Below are 13,841 nucleotides of genomic sequence, written 5' to 3'. Positions count from 1 at the left end.
TGTGTGGTATACCACCTATGAAGAAAAATTTCTTTCTTGGGAGATTCTGGAGACGTATCTCAAAATGCGATACGATAACCCGAATCGGGATCGTTTGATCCGAGAAGAGATGAGAAATCGCAGACAAAGGCCTAACGAACTGTTCAGCGCTTATCTAACTGATATGGAAATGTTAGCGCAAAGAATGATTCGTAAAATGAGCGAGCAGGAAAAATTCGAGCTGGTGGTCGAAAATATGAAGATTTCATATAAACGACGACTAGCCCTAGAACCAATCCAGTCCATTGAACACCTGGCTCAGCTTTGTTTCAAGTTTGATGCATTGGAAAGCAACTTGTACCATGTTTCGGGTCCACCTAAACCCGTGGTAAACCAGTTGAATCTTAACGAGTTGGATTCGGAAGATGAGCCTGAAGTAGAGGACCCTGCACTCCTTTATACTCTGCAATCAAAAAAGGCGTGGCTTTCGAAGAAAACAGGAATCAAATCTAAGGCTGCCAATGAGCCTAAAAGGGGCATCCAAACATCCAACCTAATGTGTTGGAACTGCCAGCAAGAGGGACATATGTGGAGAGACTGCGATCAACGCAAGAAGATCTTTTGTCATATATGCGGTCAGGCAGATACAACGGCATTCCGATGCCCTAATAAACATAATCTTTCTTCGGAAGAGGAGAAAGAAAAAAACGAATAAGCGAGGATGATTTGGGGAATCGTTATCCTCCGGATGATGAAAAGATTCCCATTTCCTATGAACACTTCCAAGGGGTGTATCATATAAAAACTCATGTAAACCGATGTCCTCATCTTAAAGTACGCATCCTCACCGAAGAACTGGAAGGCCTTGCGGACACAGGTGCCAGTGTATCAGTTCTTAGCTCGTTGGATGTCATAAAAAAACTAGGACTCAAAATTAAGCCCGTTGCTCTCAAAGTGTCCACAGCGGACGGTACGGCGTATCAATGTTTAGGATACGTCAATGTCCCTTACTCTTTCGAAAACGTAACTCATGTGGTTCCAACCTTAGTCATCCCCGAAATTAGTAAAGATTTAATACTTGGGATGGATTTTCTTAATCAATTCGGGTTCCAGTTAGCCCCGCCCAAAAATATAATTATTAATGTTCCTAGCTCAGAAAACAGAACCCTAGCTAGCTTAAACGGGTTGGAATTCTATTTTGCTGAAAGTTATTACGGGGAACCAGAACACATCTGTTTTTATCTCGCACCCGATCAGAGCCCAAATCTACGAAAGGATTCTGAAGTCGAGGACGCAAGTCTAGAAATGCCCACGATCGAAATTCCTGAGAACACCATCAAAACGCCTTCGGATATCACCACTGAACATTCGCTGAGTGACGAACAAAGACAGCGTCTTTTTGAGTCCATTCAGTATCTACCTGCTACCAAAGAAGGACATTTTGGAAGAACGAATATGATTAAACATGATATCGAACTACTACCAGGTGCAAAACCGAAAAAAGTTGCTTATTATCGTTGGTCTCCCACGATAGAATCTGTGATCGATGCCGAGATCGAACGAATGCGCAAACTTGGCGTTATCGAAGAATGCCTCGGTGCAGTGGATTTTCTTAATCCACTACTCCCGGTTAAAAAAGCGAGTGGGAAGTGGAGGATCTGCCTCGACTCTCGACGCTTAAATCAGTGTTCAAAAAAAGATGAATTTCCGTTCCCCAATATGATGGGAATACTTCAACGAATCCCAAAGTCAAAGTATTTCACGGTAATTGATTTATCCGAATCATATTATCAAGTTCCGTTGGAAGAGTCGGCAAAGGATAAAACGGCGTTCCGAACTAATAAAGGTTTATTTCGATTTGTTGTCATGCCATTTGGGCTGACCAACGCACCAGCCACCATGGCTCGGTTGATGTCGCGAGTTCTTGGTCATGACTTAGAGCCTCAAGTCTACGTATACCTGGATGACATAATAATCATTTCAAATTGTTTTGAAGAACACTTACGCCTCATTGAAACAGTAGGCCAACGGTTGCAGGCCGCGGGACTTACTATCAATCTACAGAAGAGTAAGTTCTGTCAGTCAAGAATACGCTATTTGGGATATGTTTTATCCGAAGATGGATTAACCATGGATGTTAGTAAAATCCAACCGATTCTTGATTATCCAGTACCTAAAACAGTAAAGGATATCAGGAGGCTCCTCGGGCTCACTGGTTTCTACCAGAAATTTATTCCCAATTATTCTTAGATCACTACCCCTATAACTAACCTGTTACGCAAAGATCGTCGAAAATTCGCCTGGACCGAAGAGGCCAACGTAGCATTCAACCACCTAAAAAGTGCTTTAGTCAGCGCCCCAGTTCTCGCCAACCCAGACTTCGGAAAACCTTTTGTGATCGAAACCGATAGTTCCGATCATGCCGTGGGTGCTGTCCTCACCCAAGTGTTGGAAGGAGTTCGAAGACCAATTGCTTATTTTTCCAAGAAATTATCGGCCACTCAGAAACGCTATAGCGCAACCGAACGGGAATGCCTAGCCGTGCTTCTGGGCATCGAAAATTTTAAACACTTCGTGGAGGGTCAAACGTTCATCATTCAAACCGATGCGATGAGTTTGACTTTTCTACAAAGCATGTCGATTGAAAGCAAATCCCCACGTATTGCACGATGGGCCTTGAAGTTGGCAAAATATGACATACTACTGCAATACAAAAAGGGAAGTGAGAATATTCCCGCTGATGCACTATCACGAGCAGTATGTTCAATAGATGTGTCATTACCCGATCCGTACATTGAGCAACTTCGCAGAATGATCGAGACACATCCCGAGAGGTATTCAGATTTTAAAATTGTTCATGGGAAGGTTTATAAATTTCTTACGAACTCTACTCTGCCCGAAGACCCTAGCTTCCGGTGGAAATATGTTGTTCCTCAAGCGGAGCGGTTGGGTGTGATTCAATCAATACATGACGAAGCACATCTCGGCGCAATTAAAACACTCGCAAAAGTCAGGGAACGTTTCTATTGGCCGCGGATGGCCACGGAGATAAAGCGATTTTGCACTCGTTGTGAAGTCTGCAAGGAATCTAAAGTGCCTAATCTTAACGTAACTCCGCTCTCCGGAAAACCAAAATCCTGTAGCAGGCCATGGGAGATAATATCCATGGATTTCTTGGGCCCCTATCCCCGTACGAAAAATGGGAATGTGTGGATACTCGTTGTGTGCGACTATTTTTCAAAATTTGTTATGGTGCAGTGTTTACGCACGGCGACTGCCCCAGCCGTGTGTGCCTTTGTCGAAAATATGATTTTTAACTTATTCGGAGCACCTGCCACCTGTATCACAGACAACGCGCAAGTTTTTAAGTCGGAGAAGTTCCAAAAACTCCTTCATAAATATGCCGTTACACATTGGAGCTTACCGGTTTATCATCCGAGCCCTAATCCTACAGAAAGGGTTAATCGCGTCATCGTGACTGCGATCCGATGCTCGTTAAATAAAAAGATAGACCATAAAGATTGGGATGAATCAGTACACCACATAGCTCGGGCTATACGCACAAGTGTACACGATAGCACCGGATATTCTCCTTATTTTATCACCTTTGGAAGAAATATGGTCAGTACAGGCGAAGAATATGAGCACCTACGTCGTACACACACAGGTTTAGACCAAAAGCCCGAAATTCGCAGTCAAGAAATGGAAAAACTTTACCAAATCGTTCGGGAAAACCTCATGAAGGCTTACCTAAAATATAGCGGCAGCTATAATTTGAGAGCTAACATAAAACAGCATTTCAATAAGGGCGACACTGTTTACAAAAAAGAGGTTCATCTGTCAGATAAATCTAAAAACTTTGTGGGCAAATTTGCGAACAAGTACAGTAAAGTACGTGTTCGGGAAGTAATTGGTTCCAATGTTTATCTCCTCGAAGATTTAAATGGGAAACCATTAACTGGTAGTTACCACGGCTCCTTTCTCAAGCGAGCCTAGTCGGTCGAGCTATGACGGTGCTTAGGGCGAAGCACATAAACCAGATTTCACAATAAAATACCCTTCGTGGTTTCAAAATCAGTCCAACGTTGAGAAGTTACTACGTATTACCTCCGTTGTTGACCAAACCCAGTTGTAAAGAATCCATACAGCATATACAAAAGCTTTCATTGTGATTCAGCATCACAGAGCAGCGCACCATATCCATTTTCGTTTACACTTGTTTTTCCAAATATTTTGTCAATATTTCAGCAGCCTTCCGCATACAATTTATCTCCAACGCATAAACTCACCATAAATCCTTTCTTTTAATCCATTTTTCAGTAAATAAGCATCCAAATTCCGGAAAATTCCGCTTTTGTAGATCATTTGAAACTCCATGCCTTTTCACTAAATCAGTTTTGTTTCTTTTTTTTTTTCAACTCTTGAGTTCAGTTTGACAGTTCTATTCAGAGTCAATGTTCGAAAAGTAGGTGCAGGCGATATTTTGAATTCGAATGAAAACTTTCGCTCTAAAGTGGTGTAGATTAGGGTAGGCAAGAAAAATCTCGTTGAAAGTAACGAGCTATTTTTTTTCGATTATTATCGAAAGTAATTCGGTTTGATAAATAAAGAAATAATTTCCAAATATGTTTGGAGTTAATTGGTCGGAAAACGAGAATAAATTTTCAGATATATCTGAAGTAAGTAGGTGAATAAATAAGTTCGATACGCTGATCATGAATCAGTTTAGAAAAGTTAGAGTTAGATTTGGTCTGAACTAAGCAATTGACCCCAGATTGGATTGTGCCGTTAACTGTTTTGCTATGTTCTAAAGTCAAAATAAGAGCATTTTCAAAAAAAAAAAAAAATACGTCAAAATAATTATAATATTTAATATTTTATGGGCTTATACCAGAATATTATAAAAATTATGAAATTTTTTTTAGAATTAAAAAATTTCATAATTTTTATAAAGTTAGAATGGGCGAAATGTAACGAAAAATATGTCCCACCCTAGTGGTTTCCTATAGTATTGTTGCTTTATGTTTGGGTGGTTACAGTGAACGAGAGTGTTTGAACTACTTTTACCCGCCTTCAGATAAGAGTCTCAGCCGGACTCAGACGCACGTCAGCAGTCTCCCTAGTCCAGGGAGTGGCGCTTAAGCTGCTGAACGGTTGTAAGTACATTTCGCTTCGTTACAAATTTTGTATCGGTTTCTCCCTCCCAGGTTTTAACCAAATAAAAAATTTGTAATGAGCAATAAAGAAATAAATCTCTCATAACTTATGAACTCACCCCAAAAGCCATTGGTAACCGAGTTTGTAGCTCGTTATTTTTAAACAAATATAAAACTACCTCACTGGGAGATAGATATCGTAGCATAAGTTATGCAAAAAATATGACTTGGTGCTACCCTCTTGAACCGAATGCCGTTCGACTGTAACAATTAGGTTGAAAGGGTTTTGATAAGTCGTTAGGCCGGATAGGTTGAAATACTAAAAGAGTCAATTGGTTAAAAGGCTCGTTGTGATGAACTGTTGGACTGAAATTGTCGTAATACTGAAAAATCATCATGCCAATGGGATGGTAGACTAAAATGGTCACTAGGACGAAAGGGTCTATAGACTTTCTTACATTACCAAACGAAACTTGGAGAGCCTAATGGGTTTATGTGCCCGTTTAGCAAGTTGTCGCCTGTCAAACCTGGGCAAAAGTTAGATGCAGAATATGTTTATGGTGACACTCCGTATGTTATCCGATCACGATGTTTATTTGTCGATGGACCTCATCATCGCCCATCAACACGGCGTGAGAAATGCAACCGTTTCTGGAATGCTATCCGCGCGTCGCTAAAAGTGGCATTAGCTGTCGTTTTTTCTCCTATTCACAATCCGGTTGGGGCCTCCCGGACCAATTGGAACACCATTTTCAGGTGATGAAACATGGTAGCGAACGGCTGTCCGCCCGCGTGAATGGCCAGTCTCACATTCCTATAATTGATTGGACTGGTTTTCCAGGATTGGGTCTGCGGAGGAAAAAATACGATACATTTGTAGAAAATCGGCTCATCATCTAGATTGTCGCAGGGAGGCGTGTGATTATCGACAGGAAAGGCGATAAATTCTTCATTAGCACCAAGTTGACGGCAGGCTCGATGAGAAACGAAAACCGTTTCGCCTCATCATTTCCATTGGGGAGTAATAATTGTTACCGCAACTTTGTATTGCCCACTATACTGCGAAATGGGTAAATAAAGAGTGAACTAGTTTGCCACCTTATGGCGTGTTTATCGGTATGTAGTCGTTATGGTTATATTGAGGGATGATTCGATTCAAGCATTGCACGTGGTTTCCTGAGTGGACATGATCTCAAACGTGACCATAAAGTGCTTCCATTGGACGAGATTTTTTAGGAAATGCATGGTATTGATGTAAATGATACAGTACTTATATGTTTCGTACAAATATATCGAAAAAACATGTTCAAATCGTGAAAACTTTGTGAAATTTAAACGGAGTTTGGAATCATCTGTTTTAGATACAATATTTAACTTAAACATAGTATTTTTAATGTTGCTCAACTAAACTAAACAATATTTAGTTTACAAGAAAATTCAGAAGGGTAATTTTTATCATTAAAATAGTTTGTTGTCAAAAAGATTGAAAAATAGCAAAATTTAGAAACTTGAGAAACGCTTATAGCATAGCATAGACTGAAATAGAGAAACGCTTATACATCAGAAACAGTTTCATAAAATAATTTTAAAACAGATGTTACACAATTCTAATATATAGGGTAACCAATATATTTTGTACCCCTATATATTTTGGACCTCCTGGGCCATTTTCCTGCAAATTTCCCAGTTTAAATCGAAATACCAACTCAATTCGCATTAGAAAGATAGGTCTATTACGCACTTGGGTCGACCTTTTGTACATGGAAAATGTGATAATTTTATCTGAAATTAATTTAATTTAATCGGTTCATGCATGCAACCGTTACAACACGTTACATACAGAAATTGAAGCTGTCAGAAATTCTTCAAATGTGAACAAAAACTTTTTTCAAATTTCTAAACTAAAAGGGTATAATTTCTTCGGATTTCCATTGTCAATCGATTGATTAGACGGATTAGACTATGGGCAAGCATATTATTAGTCAACGGGCTAAGTAAAGCCCCAATGATAAAACTTAAAATCTAATAGTACACGTTTTAAAAAATTCAACAAATGAACATGTCAACACTAATAGCTTTCACAAACAATAACTTACAAGAACGGACAAATTAGGAAGCACTTGAAAAAAACGAACTAAATCTCGTACGGAGCGAATGACGGGACAAATTGAAGTCAAACAAAGTGGCTACTCTGTTGAATACTCGCTGCATGCCATTGATAGCACCGTGAGTGCTGTAGTTTGTTCGCTGAAGCGGCAGTCGCAGCATAATAGAAATATAAGTAGTAAAACGCTAATGGCGTTGTTGTCACAAAACTGATTTTAACTATTATTACCTTAAATTACGGATTTCCATTGTTTGTTCAATACCATGTCGTTGTTTTGGTTTCTAAAATTAATCTGACACTTTGAGGCCCGGTACTCAAGCTGTCAGTTCGTGGCAAACTAGATGTTGGTAACACGAACTGCAGCGACATTAGCATTCTTAGGTTAATGCTTCTACTCGCAGCATAGACCTGTTCCTGAGAGCACGAGGTTGGACATTTATGTTGATTTCATTCAAAATATACGGGCGATCAATACGCCCCTGAAGTACGTCCGATAACAGTAACGCTCTTGCCGTATCTCGACGAACCGATAGTGACTCCAGATCGATCAATTGGCAACGACTTTGGTAGCTAGGCAGGCGAAAAGGATCCGACCAAGGTAATCGTCGCAGCGCATATCTCAAGAACCGTCGTTGAACAGACTCGATCCTTAAGACGCCGTTGTTGTAGTGGGGAGTCCAAACAACCGAACAGTATTCCAGAATGGAGCGAGATAGAGAACAGTACAAAGATTTCAGACAGTAAATGTCCGTGAACTCCTTAGCTGTTCTGAAGATGAATCCAAGTACTCTGGAGGCTTTACCAAGGGCGTAGTCCACATGTTGTTTGAACGATAGCTGTGCATCCAGGATCACTCCTAAATCCTTGACTTGGCTGACACGTTTGATTTCTTCTCCTGACAATGTATAACTGTGCAATATGTGCTGCTTTTTGCGCGAAAACGAAATAACTGAGCACTTTGACGGGTTCACTTCCATCCGATTTAGATTACACCAATCCGCAAAGGCATTCAGCTGTTGGTGGAGAATTTATTATACAACCAATGTCGTGGACTTTGTCGCCAAACGATAAAAAATGCCGGGGTCCAAAAACATTTTAAACGATATAACTGAGACAGGCAAAAATTGGGCCAACTTTGGAATGCTGTAACTTTGACAAAAATTTAATGTTTTCAATTCTTTAAGAAGTAATGGACTAATCTAGTTTTGAGGTGTATCCACGGAGATGAACTATGACCACCGGATACCGGTGATAATCCGGATTTCTGGAAGCATGTCTTATGCAGTAAAATTATGACGTGTTTTTAGCAAAGATCTCGGCTAAAAAATCAAAATTTTACTACACATGAAGATAGAAGATCAAATTGAGTCCTAACATTTTTAATAAATTCTTGTTTTTACTTGATAATACGAAAAAGCATGTTCTTGCAACTACTTTATCAATTTTTCCAGCTCAAATAACGGCTATAACATATTTAAAATTTGATTTCAAAAACGGTTCCAAATATGAACCTTGACACTTTTGATCATGTTTGACATTCACTTTGTCGACAAAAATACCATAGGGGTTTTAGTTTTAACACTGGGGTTGTTCCTATCTGACATTTCGATAAAGACACGAAAAACAAAATATACCCAAAATTTGAGTTTAAATCAAAAGGTGTGACAAAATCTCAAAAACCATTAACAAAAATGTTTTTTGAACTTAAACCAACGAAAATTATTTACAAATTCAGTAAACATGTGTTACTGGCCTAAACTTAAGTGTTTGGTAATAAAATTGAAACAGGGCTTTAGGACCCTATTCTGAAGCGATTGGTGCGCCAAGTATTAAGATCGGTCCAGAAACAATTAAGATATGGCCATTTCCCCGGAATCGGTGCCGGTACACACTGGGGCAGAATCGAAAAAACGCGGAAACAGCCTGTAATTCTTCGGAATGAAGAGATAGGCGTTTGGTGTCTTCAGCGAAAATGGTCCTTTCAATGAGACCAATGTTTTGAGTTTAAGGCATATATTTTTGTATTATTCGCATAAATGGTTCATATGCCATTTCGGCCAAATGGCATTTTAGGTGTATGGTTTCTTCGGCAAAGTTGTTTATTGTTTTATGCTGAAAATTATTGCTGAAGACGTCAAATTTCCAAGGCCTACTATTTTTAAAATATAGACAATTTTTGAGAAAATGGTGCTAAAAATCGTAATATTTGAGTTTTGCTTGTATTTTTTTTTTTTCAATTTAAATGCCATATATCGTCTATGACTATGTCATTTATTGGCATAAAGCAGGTCTGGAAAAATTGGATAGGAAAAATAAAATTTTGTTTAATTTTTTAAAGAATATTTCCAAAAAACAGGGATATTGCGTATAGGCCATTCTTGCGATCGGGCAAGTTCGGGCAGGTGTTTTCATCGCCATCCATTCACGAAAGATGAGAGCATTATTGTCTATTAATTTCTAGGATATGATATTTAATATATTTTTTCTAAGCGATCTGGACGTATGCTACCCAGGTAACCGATAAGCATTTGAATAAGCCGCCCAACAGAATACTTATAGCACTTGATTTGCTTTATGTTTTATTTGAGCAGTTTGATTGCTTAGCTGTCTTAAATCAGCAGAAGCACTGCTTTCTAAAATCACTCTGTTGTTAATAAGCATTTTCACTGCAAGGTATGTTTCAGTTTTGAGCAGCCGAAATGCTTGTTTATTGCTGTACAAGTGTTAAGAAAGAAGAGTACAGATTGCATGTTACTAATTATAAAAGTGTTCCGTCTCTATCATGCCAATGCCTCATGTGTGGGATGGCTTTGCCATCTGATGAAGTAGCGGAAGATATATGAAAAACAAACTACTTTTCGTTCTTTCACCTCTTTAACGCATGACGGTTTCACAAAAAATATCAGCTGAAGCCATACGAAGGAATAAAATCATTTGCACAATTTCATTTAATTTCAATTTTAATTTTATTCGAACGCGCCGGTATCAAGCTCGCTCTTACATATTTGCATCCTGCTGCACTGCTTAGGAACAAATTAACGGGTAGCTTAAGTAGGGTATTAAATTTTCGCTCGGCGCTGAATCTTCTGTGACATATTCTGCAGCACGGAGCACCATCGTTAGTTCTTTACCATCCATTAGTTCGTTAGTTCGAATCTCAATCCAGCATACAGTCAACAAAAAACTGCACCACATCAACAACAAAACATTAAAAATAGCAACGACGACAGAAAGAGAAAAGAGAAAGAGAATGGAGATGACAGGATTTTTATTTTGTTTTGTTCTCCATGGGTGGCGTTACTCTTTTTTGACAGTAATACACAACGTTTCTGAAGGAATAGCATTAATGCAGCCCGTTATTTCGCCAAAACCTGCTCTGGTGCAGCACTTAAGGCAGCTATAGGTTCAAAGAGCATTTAATGCATTGCCGTGCTGACGCATATAATGCTGTATGAATGCTATTTGGAATGCTTATTGGTTACTTGGGTAATGTTTAATATATTTTTTCAATGCTATCTGAAAGTTGACTATGCTATAAACATGCTTGAAGTAGAAGTTTTCCAATTGAAAGAATTCCAAATAATGATGAATATTCTTGCGGTTGTCAAACCTTGCACAGCTTCCCTATGTTGGACAGTTATTCATACCGCGTGCATGAAGTACTCGTAGCATATTGGATTTCAGTCAATGATTCCATAACGCAAACTTATCGCAATGCAGAAATGCATTCACTCTAATCAAAGATGAAATAAAGAAGATCATTTTGTTGGATTTACCTGAAATTTGATGGCAGGTTAGGTAATAAACAAACATATAAAATACTGAGAGTGTAACAAACAAACGAGTGCAAGTGTAATACAAGTTTGCCAAACTTCGGTACTGAGCGTACTACGGAGAAACCGAATATAGTACTCAAAACAATTTTATCAGTTTTTTCGAAAAATAGTGGGCTTTAGAAATTTGACATCTTTAGCAATTAATGTAAGCATAAAATAACGATTAAATTTGCCGAAGAAATCATATACAGTACTGGACAGAATAAAGTACGCATTGGCCGTTTTTCCATACAAAATGATCAAGTTTGGAGTCTTATATCTCAGTTTCTAGTTGTCCGATTGACCTGAAATTTTCACCGCAGCTTGAAAGTAACCTCAAATTTGCTAGGCTTGCAATTCAAAGTTTTTCATTAACGAACTTTTAAGTTATCGCAAATCTCAAATTTTGATAAAAATGACAAAATTTTAAAGTAAAAATAATTTTTTTAATGAAAATATTTAGAGCAATATGTCTATGTCCTTCTGCAAAAATGTACAATTTGATAAGACACACAAGTTTGCAGAACGCCATTTTTCGGTAAAACTGATTGTTTTCAAAATATTTTCAAATTTAAATTTTGCAATTTTTTGCAGATTGAGAGATTTTCAATAATTTAAAAGATTGTGTTTCAAATTGAGTAAAATCTATGTTATATCAAGTCTGTGGTGAAAATTTCAGATCAATCGGACCACTAAAAGCTATGATTCAGATCTCCGAACTTGACCATTTTGTATGGAAAAACGGCCAATGCGTACTTTATTCTGTCCAGTACTGTACATACCTAAATTTCCATTCGTCCGAAATGGTTTGATATAATGAGCATGGCGCTTAGGTCATTTTTGCGAATAGAGCAATGTAAAGGCAATGTATATAACACATATTTCAGTTAATGTAGCAACCAATAAACCGCAAGAATGTTAACAATTATTTTGAACTTTTGTTTTCATTGGAAACCTGCTACATTGTGATGTAAAATAATGTTTAACCTTTTTATAAGCTTAGCATACTTCCAGATCGCATAGAAAAAATATATTAAATATCATATCCTAGAAATTAATAGACAATAATGCTCTGATCTTTTGTGAGTGGATGGCGATGAAAACACCTGCCCGAACTTGCCCGATCGCAAGAATGGCCTATACGCAATATCCCTGTTTTTTGGAAATATTCTTTTAAAAATCAAACAAAATTTTATTTGTCCCATCCAATTTTTTCAAGACCTGCTTTATGCCAATAAATGACATAGTCATAGGCGATATATTGCATTTTAATTGAAAAAATACAAGCAAAACTCAAATATTACGGTTTTTAGCACCATTTTCTCAAAAATTGTCTATATTTTAAAAATAGTAGGCCTTGGAAATTTGACGTCTTCAGCAATAATTTTCAGCATAAAACAATAAACAACTTTGCTGAAGAAACCATACACCTAAAATGCCATTTGGCCGAAATGGCATATGAGCCATTTATGCGAATAATACAAAAATATATGACTTTAACTCAAAAAATCGGTCTCATTGAAAGGACCATTTTCGCTGAAGACACCAAATGTTTATCTCTTCATTCCGAAGAATTACAGGTTGTTTCCGCGTTTTTTCGATTCTGCCCCAGTGTGCGGTAGTGGATCCGAATTGGGATCAAACAATTTATTCACTCAAAATATGTCGCGCAATATTCTTTTCTCCCTAGCTTATCATAAAATACCCTATTATAAGTTAAAAATGAGTCTTGTACAGATTTGGCCACTCATGGCGCCGCCAAGTGCCCCGGGGGAACCTTGCATAGGGGACATTTCGATTTTCACACCAAAGCATATCATGCGACGGATCATTCTTCGTGTGTTGTCGTAAATAGGGCTCAAAATGGATAGTTGACTACACTGCCCATGCTCGCAATACAGTCCCATTTGAAAAATCAGCATGTCGAGAAAAACGCTTCCAAACATGATTGCAAATATTTTCGTTTCACCGCTGCTGAAAGTATTAAATCGTGGTGGCATTACACAGCACATCATCATTGATGTATTATAATATCACTAACAACTGAAATTCAGTTCAACTGGTTGTTTTTCATGTTCAAATACCTATAAAGTACAAGCCAATGGGACTCGTTATCCAAGTATTTCACTGACCAAACACAAATATACCCGCATACCAGTCCCATTACATGGGCTCGCTTACTTTGTTCTCGCCAATCTTGACACATTTACATTCAAGTTTACAATGGACCTGTTCACTGGTTCACTATTTGACGTTTTAGCGGTGCCGTGTTATTTATGTGACCGTGGTAACCAGTGAATTCAGCACCGCTCAAACGTCACATTAGTGAACTCGTGCATCGGTCCATGGACCTATGCACGAGTTCATTATCTGACATTTTAGCGGTGCCGTGTTGTTTATGTGACCATGGAAACCAGTGTATTCGGCACCGCTCAAACGTCAAATTAATGAACTCGTGCATCGGTCCATAGATCCCAAGGCATTTCACTTTTTGCAGCTCGAATCGTTGAATTGCAAATAGGCCTTTTCATGTGACAGATCCGTCTATGCATTTGTTTACATCGGTGGAGGACCGGTGCTAACACGGGCCTGTCATTTTCATAGAAGAAATGTCAAAGTGCTTTCCGATCAGCTGATTTGAGACGTCATTTGAATAGGCCTATAACCTTTGAAGTTATCAAGCTCTATGGTGGTAACAGTGATAGTGTTGAAGATTTTCCTGGATTTGATTTAGCTGTTTCAGTCAGCCAATTTGATAAGCTGGATGAATCCACTTGCAGCACG

Source organism: Aedes aegypti, chromosome 1 (genome assembly GCF_002204515.2).
Source record: "Aedes aegypti strain LVP_AGWG chromosome 1, AaegL5.0 Primary Assembly, whole genome shotgun sequence".
Classification (NCBI taxonomy): domain Eukaryota; kingdom Metazoa; phylum Arthropoda; class Insecta; order Diptera; family Culicidae; genus Aedes; species Aedes aegypti.
This window is presented reverse-complemented; position numbering follows the sequence as displayed.